This window comes from Rhopalosiphum padi, unplaced genomic scaffold (genome assembly GCF_020882245.1).
Source record: "Rhopalosiphum padi isolate XX-2018 unplaced genomic scaffold, ASM2088224v1 scaffold1, whole genome shotgun sequence".
Lineage (NCBI taxonomy): Eukaryota > Metazoa > Arthropoda > Insecta > Hemiptera > Aphididae > Rhopalosiphum > Rhopalosiphum padi.
The window spans coordinates 11,695,533-11,722,953 of NW_026869996.1; the positions used below are offsets into that span (position 1 = coordinate 11,695,533).

The following is a 27,421-nucleotide window of genomic DNA, read 5'->3' on the forward strand; positions in this document are numbered from 1 at the left end:
AATTTAATAATCTGCTCTGTATATTAATATGCATTTCAACATTTGTAACATATTTGGTGTTTAAAAAAAACGGAAAAGAAAAATAGAGGCAAATTGATGAGGCAATATTTCCAGTATTTCCACCATAATTTATAAGTGTTATCCGGATAATTAAACATGAATCGTAAACATATATAGTGTCTACATGTAATGTAAAATATATAACAATCATTCAATCATTATTATGGATTGTAGTTTAGTAGACAAGAATATTATTGCAACAGACATTAAAATATTAAGTTAAGAGAATAAAACGTTACGGTCAAGATTTTTGTTCATAATATTTGCTAGGAAAATGTTACGACTGAAGACCAATTAATTAATAAAATAATTTTACATCACAGAAAATTAGTATAACTTTATGGCAATTGACTAATATTCAAGGAAACCAAAATATAGCATTAAATGTTACATATAATATTACTGAGAGACATTTGATATTACAATCTTATATTATTACTAATTATATTGTTATGATATATTTACAGATACAAATATGATAAATTTATTTATTACAAGTGATTTTATATTAAAATTATATATGTACACATTATATTTGTGTATTATCACCTGTATAATATTTAAAATTAAGGATTTTTACAATAAAATAGGTATTATAAATATGTTTAGGCACAATCAGGCAATTTCCATCTCTTGCACAGTTGCACTGGAAAAACTAAAACATATTGTATTATTGTCCTATCCATTTACTTAAATATTTACAAATATTATAAAATATTCGTTCCGTTTAGAATTTAGACCTACGGATTATATTATTATATTGATTAAACACGTCTTTATAGAAGAAAACAGCCAACAGAGAATGCACATAACTAAAACCTCACGTCATCCCACTTTAACCCGTAAAAGGTATATAACTAATAATATAAAGTATCTCTTGAGGAAGACCTCTTCTCCCGCCCACAATAATTAACCCAACACCTACTATATATTAAGAATTGCAATCTATTGAAAAAAAGATTAATATTGGAAACATATGTATCTAATATATTCTATCATAATACTACAAAATATAAACATACCGGTGTTTATAAAAATAGTCTAGCAAACTTGAAAAATTTTAATTGGTCGATTAAAAAAAAATCATTATTTAAAGCATTAGTGCTTCTCATTGGTAATGATGTTACAGAGAAAGTAACAAGGGTTAAATCAACTTAAAAATTACACAATAATGAATAAAATAATAATTACATTAGAATTCACGAGTTCAGCATGTTTAATAAAAAAATATTTTAGTTGAAATCATATAGTATAATTATCAATTAAGGGAACAAATTTTAATATGCCGCAGAAAACATTCGCTCAAACAATAAAGTAACTGATGTCTTTTTTGGTTATAAAACTATTATAAAGAATGAGAAATACTAGAAAAAAAAATTATATTAAGTAATCAATTTTTAGGAGTATTATGAACTAAGTTGTTTATAATTTAAAAAAATAAATTATATGTAAATAGGTTTTCCATCATTTTATTTGATACAAAACAATGTAAATCACGTCATCAACATTAAATTAAACTTCTCCCCTGAGGTTTTGGGCAACTGTGACATTTGAAAAGATGGTCAGTGAACTCAGAATATTAGGTCTTCTTGAGTAATACATCCCGTTCCCGCCGTTTTGCCCGAATCAAAATTCCCGAATGAACTTTTTCCCGAACGGTATTTTATTCGAAAAACCCAAAACCCAAAACATTTTTCCTTGAACGACTTTTTCCGACGGTTATTTTTCCCGAAATACAAATTATTTTATTATTAATAATTTTTTATTATTTGATACAAGTATTGATCATCGTGTTTATAAGATAATATCACACTCTGATTATACATTAGGTATCCAGTTATTGCTGTAAATTAAGCACAATTTAATGTTTAATTGTCAGTAAGTAAAATAAATGCATTTAACAGAAAAAAAATTCAAAAAATATAGTTTTAGTTATATACAAGTACATGACAATAACTGCCATATATTACTGATAAATAATACTAATAATATCTTTCATTCGTTTTAACGTTGATATCAGAACCGATCGAGTTTATTCAGTCATAAAAGTGCTTGTATACTTTTTTTTTAGCATAATATTATTCCCAATAATTATAAACTATAGTATTTGGTTGTATATCTTAAAAGTCCAAGGTTTGAATATAATATCATAGGGCAAATTCAAAAAAAAGCAAAACCTACGAGTAGTTTACAAACGATGGGAAAGGTACACAAAGTCACAAACCACAATTACCATTGTTGCCGCCGTAGAGTAATATAATTATGGTGACCAAACGTACTATTTTTCGTAGGATAGTACTCTTTTTTGACATGTGTCCTAATGTCCTTAACAATAGTGTTAAGTACATGATATTGTACTTTTTTTTTAAAAATTATTATGGGCTAATACGTGTTTATGTGTTTTTACTATTTTTATAATTTGATTATTAATTTAGATTTTATGGTTCGACCTAAAGCATTCTTATTGGTTGATAGCGCGATTTAAGATATACTAAATCGTATATATTTAAATTTTACACTTGGTATTTTTACCTTTACAAAATAATTTAACTTTAGTTTAAGTTTACTTTAAATACTTCAATATCAAAGTAATTTCATCATAAAGACACACTCTAAATGAGTTGACATTATAATTTAAAATAATTGGTTTTTATAATTGATAATAATAATAATAAAATAAAATAGAGTAATCAGATGAAAAAAAAAAACGATTTTTAATATTTTTATAGAAGGAGATAGACCTATAAAAATATGAGTAAAACGGGTAGAACAGTATACGCATTGGGCAATTACGACAGAGAAGGAGCTAAGTTTTAAAAATATGTACTTTTTTTAAAATTTTTATATCTGGTCACCATAAATATAATATAATATTATAAAATAAAATACTATCGGTTACGGAGGAACAGCCGATCGACACACACACACACACACACACAAACACTCGCGCGCACCAGCCGTTATTTTTATATTTATTTTTGTTTTAATTATATTTTGTGTCTGTGAATTATATAATATTATGCAAATCAGGTATAGGATTGTTATCTGCTGCCGCCGGCTCGCCTAACACGGCCGCCGCAATTTTTGTCTTCCTCCGTCCGTCGTTGTGAGTTAGGCCGTCGCGAACAATACTTTTCTATATATGCACAAATTGCTGTTTTTTGTTATAACTACTTATATATATATTGTTATACTTTTTATATTTGTTGCGTGGATTTATATACGCGTAATCGCCATATATTTCACTTAATATGATATACGTGTGCGCGAATCGCCACGTTCTTACGTTATTAATATTATATATTATACTATAGTCGATGTTACGATTTGGCGACATTATTGGTCATTTATTTCGATGTAATTATATATTCGTGGAGTGTGAATTTTATTTAGAATATTATAGGCATAGGTAGTAGCTGGCCAGCGGTGCACTGAAAAGCCGTGAGTTATTTTTTATTGTTATTATTTATTATATATTTTTTACTCGCTTAGCCAAAAGGGCTATTTTTCTTGACTATATATTTATCACTGTTGAGCCAGAAGGGCTTTTCTTTTATATATATTTTTTTATATCAATTATACTAGGCAGCTATTGCTCTAATAGCGGTTTTCTATTATATCATGTGTAATTGAGTCAGAAGGGCCATAACTTAATTTTGTCATATTTTATTTACTATATTTATATTTTATTCTGTTTAGCCATAAGGGCTACGCAGTTTTTAGCATTATTAATCATTATATTTTTCTATTCATGTGATTTATTTGTACGATTTTTAATATATCTGGTTGTGCTGAACCGGCATTTGGGTTAGGCATTTTACTATACTATATACATTTTTACTTGTTGGGACAAAATGGCCATATCTTATTTTCTATATTATTATATCATATTTTATACCATATTTACATTTGAGTTACCATTATTTATTATAGAGTTACCTATTCGTTAAGTATACAAACAAACATATATATACACTTACACACCACTACACTACATAGCTCACTAGTATTTGCGCGGCGAACTCAACCAATTCTAGTTGAGCTATACACAATTTACACAAATTTACAAAGGTCGGTCGGTGTGTTAGTATAATACGTACCTAGTAAGCACGAAGCATTTTGGTAACCGGGCGCACGGCCTATTATTCTTTGTTCCCGGCCCGTACAACCATATTGCAATAATATTAATGATATAAATTATTTATTATTGTGTATAAATAATTTGTTGTTGTAGTATAATATTCTATAACTTATTAGTTGTTAGTAAATAGTATTTCATATTTTCATATTTTCATTATATAGTAACATAACAATCATAACATACCATATTCTTATCAATCGTCCGTAAAAACCGCGTATTTTGGAAAAAATATATGAACATGTTCCGGCAGAGCTCACGCTTTTAAACCTATATGAATGGAAAAGACAGGTGGTGTTTAACATAGTGTTAAAATATCTAAGGGAACACATTGACCAGTTTCGAAATATAAATTTTCGAAATTGGGTAAGTACAGCGCGCGACGGTATGCCCGGTATGGACGGTCGTCCGTTAAACATCACCTGCCCTTTCCATTCATATAGGTTTAATAGCGTGATCTCTGCCGGAACATGATCAAATATTATTTCCAAAATACGTGGTTTAACGGACGACCGTCTATCAGGCATACCATCGTGCGCGGTACCTACTCAATTTCGAAAATTAATATCCGAATATACCTGGTATTTATATACCAGAATGTTTTGAAGAATTTAAATATATTTTATGTATAACTATGTTTTATAGTGTTTACGAAGTATAAGCACAAATTAATTATATGAATGTTAATAACGGAAAATAAGAATCGTTGTCATAATCTAGTAGTCAAGGTTTCTAGACACTAACATGACAATTGAGTGTTTTATAAGCAGTTTAAAATACGACTTTGTAATATTTGTTTAAATTACCATGTAATATCATGTTTTATTGTGTTTATGAAGTATCAGCTTTAATGTAATATTTGAACGTTGATAATGGAAAATTAGAATCATTTTCTTAATCTAATGGTCAGGGTTTCATGACACTAATTCGAGAATTGAATGTTTTATAAACAGTTATATAGTATAGCAATGTGCGTGCAATGGTTATTGAATATAATTGATACTAAATTAATAGCAGTAAACTGGTTGGATCTGACTGGAACGGGACTATAACAGTGTTAAAAATCAATAATTGTTCATATCACTGATAAACTTTGAATTTTAATTATATGCTTCGAAAACGCTTATAATAAAATTAATATTATTGTGAATGTATAATACTAATATGACAAGTCTCAAAATGTACAAACGCTAAACAATAGGTACCTATGGTAAATTACAAAATGACAAGTGTAATATTATATTTTCTAATTTTCTATTAAAACTTTTGTCCTTGTAAATTTTCTAGTACTATCAAATATAATTCTGATTTTATTTATACAATTATATCAAATACATATTTATTATAATAAGTACATAGAACAAAATAAATCTGCTTGGATACAACATTTCAGTTATTATTTATTAGTGTTAATTTTATGCGTATCTTAAATATGCAATATATAAGTATGATAGGTGGTAATTTCTTTTGAATTTCACAATACAACTTCAGTAATATTTATGTTAGATGAATATTTAAATTTTATGGACATCGAACATAAAAAATAAAGTATGATGATTTTTTTACTTTGTTAATTATTCAAATAATGAATCGTTATATATAAGATATTAAGATATATAATAGGTAAGATCGTTTATTTAAGTTCGATAAGTTGACTTGTGGACTGTAGAGTCTGGGAGAATAATAATGCATAATAAATTAACAATCTTATTATATTATGCTTAACTGCAACTATTTAAACACATAAAAAATACTTAAATATATTGTTTCATGCTATTACTTTTTGACTTCAGTCTTACAAGTTACTTTGTGTCTAGGTTAAGACTCATAATCTATATACCACTGCCTACTAAATATACAATGTACACAATATTATTGGAAATTTATATCATTATATTATAATTCATACTCCTTTTTGAAATTGTATTTGTATCTAAAAATATTATAATATTAAACAATTTTGAATTCAGGGGCCTGAGATAAAATGTGATATGTTGTATATTCCAGAAGAATTTATATATTGTTTTTCATCCATGATAGTGATTTAGTGATATAAAACATTGTTTTTCTATTGATAAAACTGTTTAGATTAACTGTATGGTTTATACTTTATATTACATATCTTTTTGTACTTTTACATTCGTATTTGTATTTAAATTTCAACTTTAAATTGTTTTCAAACATTTGGTAACAAGAATGAAGTTTGTCAGTTAGTTTTTGTTTGATTATTTACAATTCTAAATTGTTCAGTGTTGTCCACGTACTAGTTGTCATATATGGATTATCGTACTCCTTATGGTGTGATAGTGACATTTTATCCTCCAACCATTATACATATTAAACTAACTAAATTTTTTCAGATTGCGGTACAGCAGATCATTCAAGACATGAATTACCATTTCTAACACATGAGAAAGTGACAACATCCTACGTTGAAAATGGACTAGACGATACTGATAACAATAATAGTTTTATGTAAAGTACAAGTAATGGATATTGAATATAATTGATAGCAACATAATTGTAGTATAACAAAAACTTAGTGTCATGAAATCCAGACCATTAGATTAAGTAAATAATTCTTATTTAACATTACCAACATTTATATATTTCAATTAAGATGATACTTCATAAACACTATAAAACATGTTTTATTTTAAATATATATTTTTATCTGCTTATAAAACACTGAATTCTCAAGTTAGTTTAATGAAACCCAGACCATTAGATTAAGTAAATGATTCTAATTTACCATTATTAACTTGCATACATTTCATTTACGCAGATACTGCATAAACTCTACAAAACATGATTTTATATATTAATTTTGATGAATATTAAATATTTATGTTTTTAACTGCTTATAAAACACAAAACAATTCTCAAGTTAATCTTTTGAAACCTGGACCACTATATTAGGAAATGATTCTAATTTACCATTATTACCTTGCATACATGTCAATTAACCAGATACTTCCTATACTCTATAAAACATGTGTTTATATGATAATTTTGACGAATATTACAAATTCTTATTTTCAGCTGCTCATAAAAAACTCAATTATCAAGTTAGTATCATGAAACCTAGACAATTAGATTAAGTAAATGATTCTTATTTACCATTATTAACTTCCAAACATTTCATTTACGTAGATACTGCATAAACTCTATAAAACATGATTTTATATATTAATTTTAATGAATATTAAATATATATGTTTTTAACTGCTTATAAAACACACAATTCTCAAGTTAATCTGTATAAACCTGGTCCACTATTTTAAGAAAATGATTCTAATTTACCATAATTAACTTGCATACATTTCATTTAACCTTATACTTCATAAACACTATAAAACATGATTTTATATGATAATTTTGACGAATATTAAAAATTCATGAATTAAACTGCTTATAAAGCACTGAGTTATCGAAAAATTCTCCAATTATTATATATATTTAACTGCTTAAATTTTTTCAGATGGCAATACAGCATATGAGTCAAGGATTGCTGAGACATTTATTCATATTCATACAACTTTGGGAAAGTATGAACATCCAATGTTGAAAATGAACTAAAAGATACTGATTATAAAGAATTTATGCAATGTACGTAGAATGATTATTGGCTGTAATTGATAAAAAATTAATAGTATTGTATCTAAAAGGTACTCAAATGAATCCCTGACCATAATATTAGGTAAATTATTTAAATTCACCATTATTAACTAGCATACATTTTATTTAAGCAGATACTTCATATACTCTATAAAACATGATTTTATATGATAATTTTAATGAATATTAAATGTATTTGTTTTTATCTGCTTATAAAACACACAATTCTCAAGTTAATCTCTTGAAACCTGGACCACTATATTAGGAAATGATTCTAATTTACTATTATTACCTTGCATACATGTCAATTAACCAGATACTTCTTATACTCTATAAAACATGTTTTTATATGATAATTTTGACGAATATTAAATATATATGTTTTTAACTGCTTATAAAACACACAATTCTCAATTCAATCTGTATAAACCTGGTACACTATTTTAAGAAAATGATTCTAATTTACCATAATTAACTTGCATACATTTCATTTAACCTTATACTTCATAAACACTATAAAACGTGCTTATATATCATAATATTGACTAATATTACAAATTCATACTTTGAACTGCCTGTAAAACACTGTATTCTCAAGTTATTCTCCAACCACTATACATATTTAACTGAATATTTTTTATTTTTAGATGGCAGTACAGCAGATCACTCAATACATGCTGAGACATGAATTCACATTTCTACCACTATGCAAAATATCAACATCCTACGTTGAAAATGTACTAGACGATACTGCTAATAATAAGGGTTTTGTGCAACGTGCGTGTAATGGGTATTGAATTTAATTGATATTAAATTAATTGTAGTGTAATAAAAAGTCAGTGTCATGAAACTCTGACCATTAGATTATAAGCAAATGATTCTAATTTTCAATTACTGACATTCAAATATTACATTTAAGCTGATACTTCATAAACACAATAAAACATGATTTTACATGGTAATTTTAACAAATATTACAAAGTCATATTTTTAACTGCTTATAAAACACTCAATTCTCATGTTAGTGTCTAGAAACCTTGACTACTAAATGATGACAATGATTCTTATTGTATACAAGTATACAAGTATTACAAACTCTTATTATTTTAATATTGAAAAGCAGCAATTTTATGTTAATGTACAATTGTATTCTTTACTTATATTTCGTTTTACATTAAAACTCAACAAAACATTCTGGTAGATTTGTATTATCTCTTTTATTGCTAAGCATTATAATTATTTCTTTAACCATTATACATATTTAACTGACTATTTGTGTTTTAGATGGCAGTACTGCAGATCACTGGAGGCATGCTGAGACATGAATTAGCATTTCTATCACTAGGGAAAGTTACAACATTTTCCGTTGAAAATGGAATAGAAGGTACTGCTAATATTAATGGTTTTGTGCAACGTGCGTGTAATGGGTATTGGATGTAATTGATATTCAATTAATAGTATTGTTACAAAAAGTTAGTGTCACAAAACCCTAACCATTATATTAAGTAAATGGTTCTTATTTACCATTATTAACTTCCATATATTTCATTTAGGCTCATACTTAATAATAAACACTATAAAACGTGCTTATATATCATAATTTTGACTCATATTACAATTTCATATTTTTAGCTGCTCATAAAAATCTCAATTATCAAGTTAGTGTCATGAAACCTAGACAGTTATATTAAGTAAATGATTCTTATTTACCATTACCAACATCCATATTTGTCATTTAAGCTGATACTTCATAAACACTATAAAACATGTTTTTAATATGATAATATTGACTAATATTACAAATTCATACTTTGAACTGCCTGTAAAACACTGTATTCTCAAGTTATTCTCCAACCGTTATACATTATTAACTTACTACATTTTTTCAGATGGCAGTATATCAGATCAATCAAGGCACGCTGAGACACGAATTCACATTTCTACCACCAAGGAAAGAATCAACATGCTATGTTGAAAATGGACTAGAAGATACTGATAATAATATTGGATTTATGCAATGTGCGTGCAATGGTTATTGAATATAATTGATTCTAAATTAATAGCTGTGAAACAATTGAGATTTGTTAAATATCTGAATAAAATAATAGTAAACACCTTTAGCTTGTATTGTTTATTCTTAAAATTTACCTATGCTATAAATATATTTTATTTTTACTATATTTAAATGATCATTATAAAACATTTATAAAACACTCAAATATTAAGTTAAAGTTTAGAAGCTTTAACAATGGTTTAAGAAATTTACCATTATTATCTTTCAGGTGTTTCATTTAACCTGGTATTTTGAATACACTATAATACATGTTTTTATATGATAATTTTGACAAATTCCTATTTTAAACTGCTTATAAAACACTCAAAATTATTAAATGTATGCACCGACAGAGGGCGGTAGTGGGGACGACATCCGTCGGCCGATGCCCGATCGCCTCAGAGAAAAACTAGTTGGTTGTGTGCCGTTCACCGGACGGTCGTTTTAGAGTAACTGATCGTTGTTTTTACTTAGCTTTTGCGTGTAGTTGTTGTTCATTTAATAAAGATTTTTGATATTATAAACGAATTGTTCATATTTTATGCCTGAAGTTAACACAAGTAAGTGTCTTGATTAAGAAAATGATTCTAATTTATCATTTTTAACTTGCACATGTTTCATTTAATCTGATATTTTTACTTCATAAAAACTATAAAATATGATTTTATAAGTTAATTTTGACGAATAATACAAATAATTATTTTTAGATTCTGAACGGAGTGATGAATGTATTGATTTTACAATGATGTTTGTATTATTTTTGTGTCCGTCATCACTTTTTGGAGTAGTAATAATGCTTCGTTTTTGACTTCAGCCCCTCTTTGAAAAGACAAAATCGATTTTTTGATTTTGCTGTAAGTCAAAAACGAATCATTGTAAATACATGAAATTTTCAACAAACGTTTATATTAGCGTTATCTATTTGCGATTAAATTTTCAATATATTTTGACATTTTTTAAGCTACTTATAGATAATTGAAACTTATCGTAGTAAAAAATAAATCAAAAATCGTTAGTCACAATTTTTGTTTATAAGCATTTAAAGTTCAAATGTTTAAAAAATATATCAAAATCACGAAAATTTGCAAAGAATTTTGAAGTTGAAAATTCATAAAATCTTTGTGATTTATACTTAAGGTTAAAAAATCCAATACTAGGTTATCCATAAGTTTTCCTTCAAGTAACAGTAAAAAAATAAATCCATTGTCAATATAGAAAACATTTTATGTGCGTATGAAATATAATTTTTTACGAAATCGCGTAAAATAACGATATATTACAATTTAAATATAGGTAATAATATAATATATCCAACTAATTATCATTGACTGACAAATCATCTCCGTTCAGAATCGTTTTTCGTATACAATACTACCCGTCGTTGCATTCAAATTTAACACATCCATTATAGTGACCAGTGACCTACTTTCCATCTCTACTATACAGCGGAGCGATACCCACGTTTTTTCATATTGAATAGGAGCAAATTTTCAGTTGTACAAATGTATTCTCTAGTCACACTTATAATATGTACATTTATATTCTAGAAAACATTCTGGTATATTTGTAGGTACTATCTTTTATGGCTTATCATAATTATTATTTCTTATCGTCTGTTATATTATATTATGTCTATATTTCATATCATTTTGCAGTTTTACATTCGTATTTGTATTTGCGTTTCAACTGTAAATTGTTTTCAAGAATTTTTTAATAAAAATGAAGTTTGTCTGTTAGTTTATGTTTTGATTGTTTCAATTTCAAAATTATTCAGTGTTGTCCATGTACTAGTTGTTATATAAAAATTGTTGTCCTCTTTACGGTGTCTAGTAGCGACATTTTATCCTCCAACCATTATACATATTTAACTTACTATTTTTTTTTTAGATGGCAGTACAGCAGATCATTCAATACACGCTGAGACATGAATTCACATTTCTACCTCTATGCTAAATATCAATATCCTACGTTGAAAATGTACTTGACGATACTGCTAATAATAATGGTTTTGTGCAACGTGCGTGTAATGGGTATTGAATTTAATTGATATTAAATTAATAGTAGTGTAACAAAAAGTCAGTGTCATGAAACCCTGACCATTAGATTATAAGCAAATGATTCTAATTTTCCATTATTGACATTCAATTATTACATTTAAGATGATACTTCATACAGACAATAAAAAATGATTTAATATCATAATTTTGATATGAAAATTTAAACAAATATTACAAAGTCATACTTTGAACTGCTTGTAAAACACTGTATTCTCAAGTTATTCTCCAACCACTATACATATTTAACTGAATATTTTTTATTTTTAGATGGCAGTACAGCAGATCACTCAATACATGCTGAGACATGAATTCACATTTCTACCACTATGCAAAATATCAACATCCTACGTTGAAAATGTACTAGACGATACTGCTAATAATAAGGGTTTTGTGCAACGTGCGTGTAATGGGTATTGAATTTAATTGATATTAAATTAATTGTAGTGTAATAAAAAGTCAGTGTCATGAAACTCTGACCATTAGATTATAAGCAAATGATTCTAATTTTCAATTACTGACATTCAAATATTACATTTAAGCTGATACTTCATAAACACAATAAAACATGATTTTACATGGTAATTTTAACAAATATTACAAAGTCATATTTTTAACTGCTTATAAAACACTCAATTCTCATGTTAGTGTCTAGAAACCTTGACTACTAAATGATGACAATGATTCTTATTGTATACAAGTATACAAGTATTACAAACTCTTATTATTTTAATATTGAAAAGCAGCAATTTTATGTTAATGTACAATTGTATTCTTTACTTATATTTCGTTTTACATTAAAACTCAACAAAACATTCTGGTAGATTTGTATTATCTCTTTTATTGCTAAGCATTATAATTATTTCTTTAACCATTATACATATTTAACTGACTATTTGTGTTTTAGATGGCAGTACTGCAGATCACTGGAGGCATGCTGAGACATGAATTAGCATTTCTATCACTAGGGAAAGTTACAACATTTTCCGTTGAAAATGGAATAGAAGGTACTGCTAATATTAATGGTTTTGTGCAACGTGCGTGTAATGGTTATTGGATGTAATTGATATTCAATTAATAGTATTGTTACAAAAAGTTAGTGTCACAAAACCCTAACCATTATATTAAGTAAATGGTTCTTATTTACCATTATTAACTTCCATATATTTCATTTAGGCTCATACTTAATAATAAACACTATAAAACGTGCTTATATATCATAATTTTGACTCATATTACAATTTCATATTTTTAGCTGCTCATAAAAATCTCAATTATCAAGTTAGTGTCATGAAACCTAGACAGTTATATTAAGTAAATGATTCTTATTTACCATTACCAACATCCATATTTGTCATTTAAGCTGATACTTCATAAACACTATAAAACATGTTTTTAATATGATAATATTGACTAATATTACAAATTCATACTTTGAACTGCCTGTAAAACACTGTATTCTCAAGTTATTCTCCAACCGTTATACATTATTAACTTACTACATTTTTTCAGATGGCAGTATATCAGATCAATCAAGGCACGCTGAGACACGAATTCACATTTCTACCACCAAGGAAAGAATCAACATGCTATGTTGAAAATGGACTAGAAGATACTGATAATAATATTGGATTTATGCAATGTGCGTGCAATGGTTATTGAATATAATTGATTCTAAATTAATAGCTGTGAAACAATTGAGATTTGTTAATTATCTGAATAAAATAATAGTAAACACCTTTAGCTTGTATTGTTTATTCTTAAAATTTACCTATGCTATAAATATATTTTATTTTTACTACATTTAAATGATCATTATAAAACATTTATAAAACACTCAAATATTAAGTTAAAGTTTAGAAGCTTTAACAATGGTTTAAGAAATTTACCATTATTATCTTTCAGGTGTTTCATTTAACCTGGTATTTTGAATACACTATAATACATGTTTTTATATGATAATTTTGACAAATTCCTATTTTAAACTGCTTATAAAACACTCAAAATTATTAAATGTATGCACCGACAGAGGGCGGTAGTGGGGACGACATCCGTCGGCCGATGCCCGATCGCCTCAGAGAAAAACTAGTTGGTTGTGTGCCGTTCACCGGACGGTCGTTTTAGAGTAACCGATCGTTGTTTTTACTTAGCTTTTGCGTGTAGTTGTTGTTCATTTAATAAAGATTTTTGATATTATAAACGAATTGTTCATATTTTATGCCTGAAGTTAACACAAGTAAGTGTCTTGATTAAGAAAATGATTCTAATTTATCATTTTTAACTTGCACATGTTTCATTTAATCTGATATTTTTACTTCATAAAAACTATAAAATATGATTTTATAAGTTAATTTTGACGAATAATACAAATAATTATTTTTAGATTCTGAACGGAGTGATGAATGTATTGATTTTACAATGATGTTTGTATTATTTTTGTGTCCGTCATCACTTTTTGGAGTAGTAATAATGCTTCGTTTTTGACTTCAGCCCCTCTTTGAAAAGACAAAATCGATTTTTTGATTTTGCTGTAAGTCAAAAACGAATCATTGTAAATACATGAAATTTTCAACAAACGTTTATATTAGCGTTATCTATTTGCGATTAAAATTTTCAATATATTTTGACATTTTTTAAGCTACTTATAGATAATTGAAACTTATCGTAGTAAAAAATAAATCAAAAATCGTTAGTCACAATTTTTGTTTATAAGCATTTAAAGTTCAAATGTTTAAAAAATATATCAAAATCACGAAAATTTGCAAAGAATTTTGAAGTTGAAAATTCATAAAATCTTTGTGATTTATACTTAAGGTTAAAAAATCCAATACTAGGTTATCCATAAGTTTTCCTTCAAGTAACCGTAAAAAAATAAATCCATTGTCAATATAGAAAACATTTTATGTGCGTATGAAATATAATTTTTTACGAAATCGCGTAAAATAACGATATATTACAATTTAAATATAGGTAATAATATAATATATCCAACTAATTATCATTGACTGACAAATCATCTCCGTTCAGAATCGTTTTTCGTATACAATACTACCCGTCGTTGCATTCAAATTTAACACATCCATTATAGTGACCAGTGACCTACTTTCCATCTCTACTATACAGCGGAGCGATACCCACGTTTTTTCATATTGAATAGGAGCAAATTTTCAGTTGTACAAATGTATTCTCTAGTCACACTTATAATATGTACATTTATATTCTAGAAAACATTCTGGTATATTTGTAGGTACTATCTTTTATGGCTTATCATAATTATTATTTCTTATCGTCTGTTATATTATATTATGTCTATATTTCATATCATTTTGCAGTTTTACATTCGTATTTGTATTTGCGTTTCAACTGTAAATTGTTTTCAAGAATTTTTTAATAAAAATGAAGTTTGTCTGTTAGTTTATGTTTTGATTGTTTCAATTTCAAAATTATTCAGTGTTGTCCATGTACTAGTTGTTATATAAAAATTGTTGTCCTCTTTACGGTGTCTAGTAGCGACATTTTATCCTCCAACCATTATACATATTTAACTTACTATTTTTTTTTTAGATGGCAGTACAGCAGATCATTCAATACACGCTGAGACATGAATTCACATTTCTACCTCTATGCTAAATATCAATATCCTACGTTGAAAATGTACTTGACGATACTGCTAATAATAATGGTTTTGTGCAACGTGCGTGTAATGGGTATTGAATTTAATTGATATTAAATTAATAGTAGTGTAACAAAAAGTCAGTGTCATGAAACCCTGACCATTAGATTATAAGCAAATGATTCTAATTTTCCATTATTGACATTCAATTATTACATTTAAGATGATACTTCATACAGACAATAAAAAATGATTTAATATCATAATTTTGATATGAAAATTTAAACAAATATTACAAAGTCATACTTTGAACTGCTTGTAAAACACTGTATTCTCAAGTTATTCTCCAACCACTATACATATTTAACTGAATATTTTTTATTTTTAGATGGCAGTACAGCAGATCACTCAATACATGCTGAGACATGAATTCACATTTCTACCACTATGCAAAATATCAACATCCTACGTTGAAAATGTACTAGACGATACTGCTAATAATAAGGGTTTTGTGCAACGTGCGTGTAATGGGTATTGAATTTAATTGATATTAAATTAATTGTAGTGTAATAAAAAGTCAGTGTCATGAAACTCTGACCATTAGATTATAAGCAAATGATTCTAATTTTCAATTACTGACATTCAAATATTACATTTAAGCTGATACTTCATAAACACAATAAAACATGATTTTACATGGTAATTTTAACAAATATTACAAAGTCATATTTTTAACTGCTTATAAAACACTCAATTCTCATGTTAGTGTCTAGAAACCTTGACTACTAAATGATGACAATGATTCTTATTGTATACAAGTATACAAGTATTACAAACTCTTATTATTTTAATATTGAAAAGCAGCAATTTTATGTTAATGTACAATTGTATTCTTTACTTATATTTCGTTTTACATTAAAACTCAACAAAACATTCTGGTAGATTTGTACTATCTCTTTTATTGCTAAGCATTATAATTATTTCTTTAACCATTATACATATTTAACTGACTATTTGTGTTTTAGATGGCAGTACTGCAGATCACTGGAGGCATGCTGAGACATGAATTAGCATTTCTATCACTAGGGAAAGTTACAACATTTTCCGTTGAAAATGGAATAGAAGGTACTGCTAATATTAATGGTTTTGTGCAACGTGCGTGTAATGGGTATTGGATGTAATTGATATTCAATTAATAGTATTGTTACAAAAAGTTAGTGTCACAAAACCCTAACCATTATATTAAGTAAATGGTTCTTATTTACCATTATTAACTTCCATATATTTCATTTAGGCTCATACTTAATAATAAACACTATAAAACGTGCTTATATATCATAATTTTGACTCATATTACAATTTCATATTTTTAGCTGCTCATAAAAATCTCAATTATCAAGTTAGTGTCATGAAACCTAGACAGTTATATTAAGTAAATGATTCTTATTTACCATTACCAACATCCATATTTGTCATTTAAGCTGATACTTCATAAACACTATAAAACATGTTTTTAATATGATAATATTGACTAATATTACAAATTCATACTTTGAACTGCCTGTAAAACACTGTATTCTCAAGTTATTCTCCAACCGTTATACATTATTAACTTACTACATTTTTTCAGATGGCAGTATATCAGATCAATCAAGGCACGCTGAGACACGAATTCACATTTCTACCACCAACGAAAGAATCAACATGCTATGTTGAAAATGGACTAGAAGATACTGATAATAATATTGGATTTATGCAATGTGCGTGCAATGGTTATTGAATATAATTGATTCTAAATTAATAGCTGTGAAACAATTGAGATTTGTTAATTATCTGAATAAAATAATAGTAAACACCTTTAGCTTGTATTGTTTATTCTTAAAATTTACCTATGCTATAAATATATTTTATTTTTACTATATTTAAATGATCATTATAAAACATTTATAAAACACTCAAATATTAAGTTAAAGTTTAGAAGCTTTAACAATGGTTTAAGAAATTTACCATTATTATCTTTCAGGTGTTTCATTTAACCTGGTATTTTGAATACACTATAATACATGTTTTTATATGATAATTTTGACAAATTCCTATTTTAAACTGCTTATAAAACACTCAAAATTATTAAATGTATGCACCGACAGAGGGCGGTAGTGGGGACGACATCCGTCGGCCGATGCCCGATCGCCTCAGAGAAAAACTAGTTGGTTGTGTGCCGTTCACCGGACGGTCGTTTTAGAGTAACCGATCGTTGTTTTTACTTAGCTTTTGCGTGTAGTTGTTGTTCATTTAATAAAGATTTTTGATATTATAAACGAATTGTTCATATTTTATGCCTGAAGTTAACACAAGTAAGTGTCTTGATTAAGAAAATGATTCTAATTTATCATTTTTAACTTGCACATGTTTCATTTAATCTGATATTTTTACTTCATAAAAACTATAAAATATGATTTTATAAGTTAATTTTGACGAATAATACAAATAATTATTTTTAGATTCTGAACGGAGTGATGAATGTATTGATTTTACAATGATGTTTGTATTATTTTTGTGTCCGTCATCACTTTTTGGAGTAGTAATAATGCTTCGTTTTTGACTTCAGCCCCTCTTTGAAAAGACAAAATCGATTTTTTGATTTTGCTGTAAGTCAAAAACGAATCATTGTAAATACATGAAATTTTCAACAAACGTTTATATTAGCGTTATCTATTTGCGATTAAAATTTTCAATATATTTTGACATTTTTTAAGCTACTTATAGATAATTGAAACTTATCGTAGTAAAAAATAAATCAAAAATCGTTAGTCACAATTTTTGTTTATAAGCATTTAAAGTTCAAATGTTTAAAAAATATATCAAAATCACGAAAATTTGCAAAGAATTTTGAAGTTGAAAATTCATAAAATCTTTGTGATTTATACTTAAGGTTAAAAAATCCAATACTAGGTTATCCATAAGTTTTCCTTCAAGTAACAGTAAAAAAATAAATCCATTGTCAATATAGAAAACATTTTATGTGCGTATGAAATATAATTTTTTACGAAATCGCGTAAAATAACGATATATTACAATTTAAATATAGGTAATAATATAATATATCCAACTAATTATCATTGACTGACAAATCATCTCCGTTCAGAATCGTTTTTCGTATACAATACTACCCGTCGTTGCATTCAAATTTAACACATCCATTATAGTGACCAGTGACCTACTTTCCATCTCTACTATACAGCGGAGCGATACCCACGTTTTTTCATATTGAATAGGAGCAAATTTTCAGTTGTACAAATGTATTCTCTAGTCACACTTATAATATGTACATTTATATTCTAGAAAACATTCTGGTATATTTGTAGGTACTATCTTTTATGGCTTATCATAATTATTATTTCTTATCGTCTGTTATATTATATTATGTCTATATTTCATATCATTTTGCAGTTTTACATTCGTATTTGTATTTGCGTTTCAACTGTAAATTGTTTTCAAGAATTTTTTAATAAAAATGAAGTTTGTCTGTTAGTTTATGTTTTGATTGTTTCAATTTCAAAATTATTCAGTGTTGTCCATGTACTAGTTGTTATATAAAAATTGTTGTCCTCTTTACGGTGTCTAGTAGCGACATTTTATCCTCCAACCATTATACATATTTAACTTACTATTTTTTTTTTAGATGGCAGTACAGCAGATCATTCAATACACGCTGAGACATGAATTCACATTTCTACCTCTATGCTAAATATCAATATCCTACGTTGAAAATGTACTTGACGATACTGCTAATAATAATGGTTTTGTGCAACGTGCGTGTAATGGGTATTGAATTTAATTGATATTAAATTAATAGTAGTGTAACAAAAAGTCAGTGTCATGAAACCCTGACCATTAGATTATAAGCAAATGATTCTAATTTTCCATTATTGACATTCAATTATTACATTTAAGATGATACTTCATACAGACAATAAAAAATGATTTAATATCATAATTTTGATATGAAAATTTAAACAAATATTACAAAGTCATACTTTGAACTGCTTGTAAAACACTGTATTCTCAAGTTATTCTCCAACCACTATACATATTTAACTGAATATTTTTTATTTTTAGATGGCAGTACAGCAGATCACTCAATACATGCTGAGACATGAATTCACATTTCTACCACTATGCAAAATATCAACATCCTACGTTGAAAATGTACTAGACGATACTGCTAATAATAAGGGTTTTGTGCAACGTGCGTGTAATGGGTATTGAATTTAATTGATATTAAATTAATTGTAGTGTAATAAAAAGTCAGTGTCATGAAACTCTGACCATTAGATTATAAGCAAATGATTCTAATTTTCAATTACTGACATTCAAATATTACATTTAAGCTGATACTTCATAAACACAATAAAACATGATTTTACATGGTAATTTTAACAAATATTACAAAGTCATATTTTTAACTGCTTATAAAACACTCAATTCTCATGTTAGTGTCTAGAAACCTTGACTACTAAATGATGACAATGATTCTTATTGTATACAAGTATACAAGTATTACAAACTCTTATTATTTTAATATTGAAAAGCAGCAATTTTATGTTAATGTACAATTGTATTCTTTACTTATATTTCGTTTTACATTAAAACTCAACAAAACATTCTGGTAGATTTGTATTATCTCTTTTATTGCTAAGCATTATAATTATTTCTTTAACCATTATACATATTTAACTGACTATTTGTGTTTTAGATGGCAGTACTGCAGATCACTGGAGGCATGCTGAGACATGAATTAGCATTTCTATCACTAGGGAAAGTTACAACATTTTCCGTTGAAAATGGAATAGAAGGTACTGCTAATATTAATGGTTTTGTGCAACGTGCGTGTAATGGGTATTGGATGTAATTGATATTCAATTAATAGTATTGTTACAAAAAGTTAGTGTCACAAAACCCTAACCATTATATTAAGTAAATGGTTCTTATTTACCATTATTAACTTCCATATATTTCATTTAGGCTCATACTTAATAATAAACACTATAAAACGTGCTTATATATCATAATTTTGACTCATATTACAATTTCATATTTTTAGCTGCTCATAAAAATCTCAATTATCAAGTTAGTGTCATGAAACCTAGACAGTTATATTAAGTAAATGATTCTTATTTACCATTACCAACATCCATATTTGTCATTTAAGCTGATACTTCATAAACACTATAAAACATGTTTTTAATATGATAATATTGACTAATATTACAAATTCATACTTTGAACTGCCTGTAAAACACTGTATTCTCAAGTTATTCTCCAACCGTTATACATTATTAACTTACTACATTTTTTCAGATGGCAGTATATCAGATCAATCAAGGCACGCTGAGACACGAATTCACATTTCTACCACCAAGGAAAGAATCAACATGCTATGTTGAAAATGGACTAGAAGATACTGATAATAATATTGGATTTATGCAATGTGCGTGCAATGGTTATTGAATATAATTGATTCTAAATTAATAGCTGTGAAACAATTGAGATTTGTTAAATATCTGAATAAAATAATAGTAAACACCTTTAGCTTGTATTGTTTATTCTTAAAATTTACCTATGCTATAAATATATTTTATTTTTACTATATTTAAATGATCATTATAAAACATTTATAAAACACTCAAATATTAAGTTAAAGTTTAGAAGCTTTAACAATGGTTTAAGAAATTTACCATTATTATCTTTCAGGTGTTTCATTTAACCTGGTATTTTGAATACACTATAATACATGTTTTTATATGATAATTTTGACAAATTCCTATTTTAAACTGCTTATAAAACACTCAAAATTATTAAATGTATGCACCGACAGAGGGCGGTAGTGGGGACGACATCCGTCGGCCGATGCCCGATCGCCTCAGAGAAAAACTAGTTGGTTGTGTGCCGTTCACCGGACGGTCGTTTTAGAGTAACCGATCGTTGTTTTTACTTAGCTTTTGCGTGTAGTTGTTGTTCATTTAATAAAGATTTTTGATATTATAAACGAATTGTTCATATTTTATGCCTGAAGTTAACACAAGTAAGTGTCTTGATTAAGAAAATGATTCTAATTTATCATTTTTAACTTGCACATGTTTCATTTAATCTGATATTTTTACTTCATAAAAACTATAAAATATGATTTTATAAGTTAATTTTGACGAATAATACAAATAATTATTTTTAGATTCTGAACGGAGTGATGAATGTATTGATTTTACAATGATGTTTGTATTATTTTTGTGTCCGTCATCACTTTTTGGAGTAGTAATAATGCTTCGTTTTTGACTTCAGCCCCTCTTTGAAAAGACAAAATCGATTTTTTGATTTTGCTGTAAGTCAAAAACGAATCATTGTAAATACATGAAATTTTCAACAAACGTTTATATTAGCGTTATCTATTTGCGATTAAAATTTTCAATATATTTTGACATTTTTTAAGCTACTTATAGATAATTGAAACTTATCGTAGTAAAAAATAAATCAAAAATCGTTAGTCACAATTTTTGTTTATAAGCATTTAAAGTTCAAATGTTTAAAAAATATATCAAAATCACGAAAATTTGCAAAGAATTTTGAAGTTGAAAATTCATAAAATCTTTGTGATTTATACTTAAGGTTAAAAAATCCAATACTAGGTTATCCATAAGTTTTCCTTCAAGTAACCGTAAAAAAATAAATCCATTGTCAATATAGAAAACATTTTATGTGCGTATGAAATATAATTTTTTACGAAATCGCGTAAAATAACGATATATTACAATTTAAATATAGGTAATAATATAATATATCCAACTAATTATCATTGACTGACAAATCATCTCCGTTCAGAATCGTTTTTCGTATACAATACTACCCGTCGTTGCATTCAAATTTAACACATCCATTATAGTGACCAGTGACCTACTTTCCATCTCTACTATACAGCGGAGCGATACCCACGTTTTTTCATATTGAATAGGAGCAAATTTTCAGTTGTACAAATGTATTCTCTAGTCACACTTATAATATGTACATTTATATTCTAGAAAACATTCTGGTATATTTGTAGGTACTATCTTTTATGGCTTATCATAATTATTATTTCTTATCGTCTGTTATATTATATTATGTCTATATTTCATATCATTTTGCAGTTTTACATTCGTATTTGTATTTGCGTTTCAACTGTAAATTGTTTTCAAGAATTTTTTAATAAAAATGAAGTTTGTCTGTTAGTTTATGTTTTGATTGTTTCAATTTCAAAATTATTCAGTGTTGTCCATGTACTAGTTGTTATATAAAAATTGTTGTCCTCTTTACGGTGTCTAGTAGCGACATTTTATCCTCCAACCATTATACATATTTAACTTACTATTTTTTTTTTAGATGGCAGTACAGCAGATCATTCAATACACGCTGAGACATGAATTCACATTTCTACCTCTATGCTAAATATCAATATCCTACGTTGAAAATGTACTTGACGATACTGCTAATAATAATGGTTTTGTGCAACGTGCGTGTAATGGGTATTGAATTTAATTGATATTAAATTAATAGTAGTGTAACAAAAAGTCAGTGTCATGAAACCCTGACCATTAGATTATAAGCAAATGATTCTAATTTTCCATTATTGACATTCAATTATTACATTTAAGATGATACTTCATACAGACAATAAAAAATGATTTAATATCATAATTTTGATATGAAAATTTAAACAAATATTACAAAGTCATACTTTGAACTGCTTGTAAAACACTGTATTCTCAAGTTATTCTCCAACCACTATACATATTTAACTGAATATTTTTTATTTTTAGATGGCAGTACAGCAGATCACTCAATACATGCTGAGACATGAATTCACATTTCTACCACTATGCAAAATATCAACATCCTACGTTGAAAATGTACTAGACGATACTGCTAATAATAAGGGTTTTGTGCAACGTGCGTGTAATGGGTATTGAATTTAATTGATATTAAATTAATTGTAGTGTAATAAAAAGTCAGTGTCATGAAACTCTGACCATTAGATTATAAGCAAATGATTCTAATTTTCAATTACTGACATTCAAATATTACATTTAAGCTGATACTTCATAAACACAATAAAACATGATTTTACATGGTAATTTTAACAAATATTACAAAGTCATATTTTTAACTGCTTATAAAACACTCAATTCTCATGTTAGTGTCTAGAAACCTTGACTACTAAATGATGACAATGATTCTTATTGTATACAAGTATACAAGTATTACAAACTCTTATTATTTTAATATTGAAAAGCAGCAATTTTATGTTAATGTACAATTGTATTCTTTACTTATATTTCGTTTTACATTAAAACTCAACAAAACATTCTGGTAGATTTGTACTATCTCTTTTATTGCTAAGCATTATAATTATTTCTTTAACCATTATACATATTTAACTGACTATTTGTGTTTTAGATGGCAGTACTGCAGATCACTGGAGGCATGCTGAGACATGAATTAGCATTTCTATCACTAGGGAAAGTTACAACATTTTCCGTTGAAAATGGAATAGAAGGTACTGCTAATATTAATGGTTTTGTGCAACGTGCGTGTAATGGGTATTGGATGTAATTGATATTCAATTAATAGTATTGTTACAAAAAGTTAGTGTCACAAAACCCTAACCATTATATTAAGTAAATGGTTCTTATTTACCATTATTAACTTCCATATATTTCATTTAGGCTCATACTTAATAATAAACACTATAAAACGTGCTTATATATCATAATTTTGACTCATATTACAATTTCATATTTTTAGCTGCTCATAAAAATCTCAATTATCAAGTTAGTGTCATGAAACCTAGACAGTTATATTAAGTAAATGATTCTTATTTACCATTACCAACATCCATATTTGTCATTTAAGCTGATACTTCATAAACACTATAAAACATGTTTTTAATATGATAATATTGACTAATATTACAAATTCATACTTTGAACTGCCTGTAAAACACTGTATTCTCAAGTTATTCTCCAACCGTTATACATTATTAACTTACTACATTTTTTCAGATGGCAGTATATCAGATCAATCAAGGCACGCTGAGACACGAATTCACATTTCTACCACCAACGAAAGAATCAACATGCTATGTTGAAAATGGACTAGAAGATACTGATAATAATATTGGATTTATGCAATGTGCGTGCAATGGTTATTGAATATAATTGATTCTAAATTAATAGCTGTGAAACAATTGAGATTTGTTAATTATCTGAATAAAATAATAGTAAACACCTTTAGCTTGTATTGTTTATTCTTAAAATTTACCTATGCTATAAATATATTTTATTTTTACTATATTTAAATGATCATTATAAAACATTTATAAAACACTCAAATATTAAGTTAAAGTTTAGAAGCTTTAACAATGGTTTAAGAAATTTACCATTATTATCTTTCAGGTGTTTCATTTAACCTGGTATTTTGAATACACTATAATACATGTTTTTATATGATAATTTTGACAAATTCCTATTTTAAACTGCTTATAAAACACTCAAAATTATTAAATGTATGCACCGACAGAGGGCGGTAGTGGGGACGACATCCGTCGGCCGATGCCCGATCGCCTCAGAGAAAAACTAGTTGGTTGTGTGCCGTTCACCGGACGGTCGTTTTAGAGTAACCGATCGTTGTTTTTACTTAGCTTTTGCGTGTAGTTGTTGTTCATTTAATAAAGATTTTTGATATTATAAACGAATTGTTCATATTTTATGCCTGAAGTTAACACAAGTAAGTGTCTTGATTAAGAAAATGATTCTAATTTATCATTTTTAACTTGCACATGTTTCATTTAATCTGATATTTTTACTTCATAAAAACTATAAAATATGATTTTATAAGTTAATTTTGACGAATAATACAAATAATTATTTTTAGATTCTGAACGGAGTGATGAATGTATTGATTTTACAATGATGTTTGTATTATTTTTGTGTCCGTCATCACTTTTTGGAGTAGTAATAATGCTTCGTTTTTGACTTCAGCCCCTCTTTGAAAAGACAAAATCGATTTTTTGATTTTGCTGTAAGTCAAAAACGAATCATTGTAAATACATGAAATTTTCAACAAACGTTTATATTAGCGTTATCTATTTGCGATTAAAATTTTCAATATATTTTGACATTTTTTAAGCTACTTATAGATAATTGAAACTTATCGTAGTAAAAAATAAATCAAAAATCGTTAGTCACAATTTTTGTTTATAAGCATTTAAAGTTCAAATGTTTAAAAAATATATCAAAATCACGAAAATTTGCAAAGAATTTTGAAGTTGAAAATTCATAAAATCTTTGTGATTTATACTTAAGGTTAAAAAATCCAATACTAGGTTATCCATAAATTTTCCTTCAAGTAACAGTAAAAAAATAAATCCATTGTCAATATAGAAAACATTTTATGTGCGTATGAAATATAATTTTTTACGAAATCGCGTAAAATAACGATATATTACAATTTAAATATAGGTAATAATATAATATATCCAACTAATTATCATTGACTGACAAATCATCTCCGTTCAGAATCGTTTTTCGTATACAATACTACCCGTCGTTGCATTCAAATTTAACACATCCATTATAGTGACCAGTGACCTACTTTCCATCTCTACTATACAGCGGAGCGATACCCACGTTTTTTCATATTGAATAGGAGCAAATTTTCAGTTGTACAAATGTATTCTCTAGTCACACTTATAATATGTACATTTATATTCTAGAAAACATTCTGGTATATTTGTAGGTACTATCTTTTATGGCTTATCATAATTATTATTTCTTATCGTCTGTTATATTATATTATGTCTATATTTCATATCATTTTGCAGTTTTACATTCGTATTTGTATTTGCGTTTCAACTGTAAATTGTTTTCAAGAATTTTTTAATAAAAATGAAGTTTGTCTGTTAGTTTATGTTTTGATTGTTTCAATTTCAAAATTATTCAGTGTTGTCCATGTACTAGTTGTTATATAAAAATTGTTGTCCTCTTTACGGTGTCTAGTAGCGACATTTTATCCTCCAACCATTATACATATTTAACTTACTATTTTTTTTTTAGATGGCAGTACAGCAGATCATTCAATACACGCTGAGACATGAATTCACATTTCTACCTCTATGCTAAATATCAATATCCTACGTTGAAAATGTACTTGACGATACTGCTAATAATAATGGTTTTGTGCAACGTGCGTGTAATGGGTATTGAATTTAATTGATATTAAATTAATAGTAGTGTAACAAAAAGTCAGTGTCATGAAACCCTGACCATTAGATTATAAGCAAATGATTCTAATTTTCCATTATTGACATTCAATTATTACATTTAAGATGATACTTCATACAGACAATAAAAAATGATTTAATATCATAATTTTGATATGAAAATTTAAACAAATATTACAAAGTCATACTTTGAACTGCTTGTAAAACACTGTATTCTCAAGTTATTCTCCAACCACTATACATATTTAACTGAATATTTTTTATTTTTAGATGGCAGTACAGCAGATCACTCAATACATGCTGAGACATGAATTCACATTTCTACCACTATGCAAAATATCAACATCCTACGTTGAAAATGTACTAGACGATACTGCTAATAATAAGGGTTTTGTGCAACGTGCGTGTAATGGGTATTGAATTTAATTGATATTAAATTAATTGTAGTGTAATAAAAAGTCAGTGTCATGAAACTCTGACCATTAGATTATAAGCAAATGATTCTAATTTTCAATTACTGACATTCAAATATTACATTTAAGCTGATACTTCATAAACACAATAAAACATGATT

General features: G+C 27.0%; 2 long non-coding RNA genes across 9 annotated transcripts in view; both read left to right on the plus strand.

Annotated features, from left to right (window-relative positions):
• LOC132931362 (uncharacterized) overlaps window positions 1-27,421 on the plus strand; it is a 312,343-nt gene that overhangs the window by 276,304 nt on the left and 8,618 nt on the right. For 2 of the 8 annotated variants that reach the window (XR_009662524.1, XR_009662525.1), the window contains exons 1-5: window positions 11,541-11,899; window positions 15,488-15,630; window positions 19,219-19,361; window positions 22,950-23,092; window positions 26,681-26,823. This is a non-coding gene — a long non-coding RNA (uncharacterized LOC132931362). Of the gene's footprint in view, window positions 1-10,301; window positions 10,430-11,540; window positions 11,900-13,962; window positions 14,160-15,487; window positions 15,631-19,218; window positions 19,362-19,655; window positions 19,799-20,292; window positions 20,393-20,897; window positions 21,116-22,949; window positions 23,093-26,680; window positions 26,824-27,117; window positions 27,261-27,421 lie in introns of those variants that run through there. The other 6 variants (XR_009662528.1, XR_009662526.1, XR_009662527.1 and 3 more) reach the window with 6 other exon arrangements.
• Window positions 8,463-9,923, plus strand: LOC132931364 (uncharacterized). The gene is made up of 3 exons (XR_009662532.1): window positions 8,463-8,606; window positions 9,101-9,200; window positions 9,706-9,923. It is a non-coding gene; the product is annotated as an uncharacterized LOC132931364 (long non-coding RNA).